The 4,778-nt window shown below is 33.2% G+C and overlaps 1 long non-coding RNA gene across 1 annotated transcript; it reads right to left on the bottom strand.

The window, feature by feature from the left end:
* Nucleotides 1–272: 272 nt before the first annotated feature.
* LOC107799702 (uncharacterized) lies at nucleotides 273–4,347 on the bottom strand. Its single transcript, XR_001651191.2, has 4 exons — nucleotides 4,096–4,347; nucleotides 3,117–3,238; nucleotides 1,317–1,368; nucleotides 273–708 (listed from the first exon to the last, which is right to left on the bottom strand). It is a non-coding gene; the product is annotated as an uncharacterized LOC107799702 (long non-coding RNA).
* Nucleotides 4,348–4,778: the final 431 nt, after the last annotated feature.

Genomic DNA, 4,778 nt, shown 5'->3' with positions numbered 1-4,778 from the left:
TATTATCAGTCAAAGATTTAGCCGTCAAATTAGATTCAACCGCAATATACTTTTTAAAAAAAAAACTGAAAAGAGGTTATATTAGTATGATATGGAATAACCAATTTCATGTTTAGCATAATACCAACGCTCTGATTATCATACCATTCAGTAAATGCCATTTTTAATGAAGATGACTTGGACTATTTCAAAGGCTACGAAACCATATTAAGCAAGAACCATAAGCAGAAATAAGCATGTCTCAAAATTTTATTAATAATAAAAGCTATAGTCATAACATTTATAACAACAAAGATTTACACAACACAAATCAAGCATGTGCCACCAGAAGCTTCATCTCAAGGCACCTCATTCTCTAGTATTGGAGGGTAACCACATTACATTTGAAACTCTTATTAAGCTAGCCTTAAATCATTTAAATTCTCTTTCATTCTAATATAAGTACAAAGGCAATAAATGATCTTCTTCACAGACAAAAAAGAAATTCAGGGCTTCCCAAAATCCGAGCAGAAGTGGCTACCATAATTAAACCCATTGGACACTCACAATGATAATTGGTTCATGAGACTTTTCTTGGCCTCACCTCCAATATCAACCAAATGGACCAGCAGAGTCATGCTTTTAGCTTCTCCATCAAAAGATAGTTGCATTTGATGTTTCTATAAACCCTCATCACAAACATATTTGAGTCCAAAATTTCAATAGCACCTAAATTTGAATAACCAAAATGACATGTTTGATATATAGTAATATATTATCAAGACAAAATGCCATGACATTTCGCTAGAATTCACACAACCAATAGATTAAATATGGGAGAAATGGTTTAAATAGAACTTGTATATATACTCACTGTAAAACAATCCTAAGACAAGATAAAATTTAATATTCTATACACATCTAAAGTAAAAATTGGGAAGTAAGAACCTTGACATCTTAGCCTTAACATAACAGTAGTAATATACCGAGCACAGGAAGACAGACAATTGAAGAGAACACTGAGAAAATGAAGTCTGCCACCACTGAAAATTCTTAGAAGCTAGTAAGAAAATATATTGTCGTAATGGTGCTACAGATAGTAACAACACTATAATAAGAATTAGAAAGAGCAAAGTCATAAACCTATAAGCATAATACATATGCAGAAACTAAACTCAACGAATCAAGATAGTGGAAGAGCAGAAATTCTAAAACAGATCCATGATGATGCATGAATCTGTCCATTTTATAGAAGTGTTCAAATATGTCGGGGAAAAAAAAAGAAGGAAACTTATTTCACATAAGCACATATAAAAAGGTTTAGATGCATAACTTACGTGTTTGATGCCAAATGCTCGCCATACATAAAACTTGGGTCCTTCTGTATTCCTATAAAATAACAACAGCAAAGTATCTCCAATAAATCAGAAACAACAATAGGAAATAGTCTTTTTGCACAAAAAAAAAATGATAGTAGTTCTAATGCTCATGAAACAGCTAAATAACAATCAAAACTAATTGAACAACAAAAGTTAAAAGGACTACATCATACTTACACTAATTTCAACTGAAGCGGAGCACTTACTGATCATACCATATTCAAGAACATATAAGAATTACCATCCGCATGATAAATAATATGCTCCCAATGTAAATACATCTCAAAGTTTATCCCATAAAATTCGATACCTTCTGATTCCATCAAAATACACACTGAGAAGAAAACAAAGGGAAAAGAAAAAGGATGTAGGATGGACATAAAATGGGCTAATAAAAATGAAGAGGCATAGGACACACACCAAAATCTGAAAAGAATTAAAAATAAAATATAGCTGAGCGAAAGACCAAAATACTTAATTGCCTCATTCAGTTTAAACTTTTGGCAATCATTATGTGGAAGACTTTAAGAAGGTTAAAGAGAAAACAAAAGAACCAAAAATCTTTAAAGGGGCAGAATATAGAGTGAAAAAGGCAAAAAAGGCCAAAAATATATAATAAATAACATTCATGAAAACATTTGTGACGCTACTTCGATAAAAGCTTATGATATCTAAGTTCTAAGAGAATGATGAAAAATGAAGAGATGATTAATTAAGCTTTAATTTGTCACAACATATAACCACGACGTTGTCCAGGATCATCTCTTGTATAAACAACTGGAATACTTGCTGCTAGCACCACCACCTTTCGACGTGTATTAAAACAATGATATCAGAATAGCCCACCGTTCTCATGGTATCTACAAAGAAAAGTCTACTTTCATAACCCAAAATCCACCAAAACAAATTCCGAGAAAAAAAATGCTAACAAAGAGAAACGTCCAAGTGTCTGCTCTTTTACTGAAAATGAATATTCAAAATGTTCAAATATTACTCCAACCAATTTCAAGAGTTCTCATCTCAATCTGGAATAACAAATGCACCATCTTTGCTGCACTATGTATCCGTGTGAGAAAGGTAACATGTTACCTAATTACATATCCAAATGAGAAAAGCAACATCGTTATCTTATTATGTGTCCATGAACAATTGACGGGACATTTTATCCATGCATAAATGTTAGATGAAAGCTTTAATAAGTGAACACATTCAAGATTAAGTAAATCTTACAAAATGGACAATAAAATGACCAAAAGATACAAACATATCAACCTAAAGATGAAGAAAAATCAAGAATATGAGACGTAGAAATATATCTCTAAGATTCAAATAATTATATAAGTTTCACGAATAAAGAACAATATCAATTGGAGTTGGGCACATTACTTTTTTCCCTCGGAGAAGGAAAGCGGGAATGGTGTTCAACCTCTCTTTTCTACCACTTTGCTTGTTCCTTTGTACGACGACCATATAAGTACAATTTCAACATGGAGTTTGACCAAGAATCTCCATATACCTCAGGTTACAGGCAAGTATAAACACAATGGAAACAAAAAAAATTATGTCACTTTTAACATACTAAGCATACTTCAATATCATTATAAAACCTATATGTTGCAAACACCAATTTCAAATGCTATTTTCATTTTTCCTTCTTTTTTCACACTTTTTTGTTAATACATAAATTTCAATCTCAGGATAAACAATGTAAAATCCAAATAAAAAAAGAAGAAGAAAAACAACAGGAAAAAATTTCACCTGAATCAACATTCTCGGACATATTGGTTCTAATGACTGCAGTGCAAGGTCGGGGAAAACCAATATAAACACCTCCAATAGAAGAAGCCACCAGGCAGCTCAAACACAGACTGAATCAGCCCCTGCAATGATTTGACGTATACAATGGTGATGTGCCTCAAGGAGAGGACCAGCAATATATATATATATATATATATATATATATATAGTTCGCCTCAAACCAGTTTCAAGCTACTTCCCAGAAACAGTGAAAGGCCATATGCAGTATCGGATGCACGTATCTTCTCCGAACAATTAAAATGACAAAAGACAAATATACTTAATTCACGGTCTGATAAATTAATTGATTAAGGAGCAACCTCCTTAAAATAGTCTCATAGGGATGTAGTTACCAGAGAATGATTTTACTTCTTACATTTTCTTTCTTTCACCTATTTCCTTTTCTACAACTCCTGTGTTAAATGCATGTATTGATCTTCAAGCATAACTTAAGAAGGTAGACCAGGAAAAGTATAATAGTGGTAATATTGCAACACTCTATATTTAATGAATCTTTAGATCCTTAGTTATTGATTAGGGAAAAAAGTATAGTATTGTAGAATATTTAAAGACATTGTTCTGAAAGAAATTATCAGTAATATAACATTTTTCAACTCCATATCAACGACACAGTTAGTATCAATTATGAAAAAATCATAATAGTTAAGAATCTTTGAATTTTTTGAAACTATTTTAGAATTTGTACATCCTTAGTTACTGATTAGGAAACAAAAGTATACTTCCATTGAATATTGACATTATAAGTTTTGATTTAGAGGGAAAAAATAATAGCGAAGAAAGTTTGGACTGTACCTCATGCCTTTGATGTATTTTTACATACTTGTTTGTCCATACCAATACAATTAGATTAGGGTTCATACAAGTTACTAAGAGTCAAATATATAAGAGTAAGGCGTAAATGATAAATATAGAGGAATACCTGAAACAGTGGTCGAATGATGGTGTTCTTTGGATGTCTTCATTGGCGTCGAAGGAAACGGAATTTGTGTAAGCATAGAGAAAGAAGAAATATAAAAAGAAGGCAGATGAGTTGAGTTTATAGAAATAAAATAACAAATTAGAAGTATGGGGGAAATTGAATAGAGAAAAGGGGGGTGAAAGTTTAAGGTTTTTTTTGAAGTGGTGCGTGTATAAGCAGTTGGGTATGCGAAGCGTTTTGGTTCTTCTTCAATTTGAGGTTTAAGTTGCTGAAAAACCTAAAGCGGAGGAAATTCAATTGCTGTTATTTAAGAGTGCCACATCACCGTGCTTAGTGTCACACGGGCGTTTTCAGTCCGCCGAAAATGCTGCCCGATGTGCGGCAGTCAAGTCCCCACTTGACCTCAGCCTTACCCAATTTTCGTTCGGTTCCGAGGTTCAACACTTAGAATAATTTAAAGGCAACAAGAATAAACAAAGGCAACACAGATTTACGGGAACCCTTTCCCAACCTTTTATAATAAATCAATTACAAAGGAAAATCTCGAGTTAGACAAGGTGCTGCCACCCTTGGCAGGCACCAACTCACAAAAATGGCCTACACTTGCACGAATCCGCCCTATAAAAGCCCCTGCCTAAGGCTACTCGTGCTGCCACTCGTTTGGCAAGGCAATGGCACATATT

This window comes from Nicotiana tabacum, chromosome 7 (genome assembly GCF_000715075.1).
Source record: "Nicotiana tabacum cultivar K326 chromosome 7, ASM71507v2, whole genome shotgun sequence".
Lineage (NCBI taxonomy): Eukaryota > Viridiplantae > Streptophyta > Magnoliopsida > Solanales > Solanaceae > Nicotiana > Nicotiana tabacum.
This window is presented reverse-complemented; position numbering and strand designations above follow the sequence as displayed.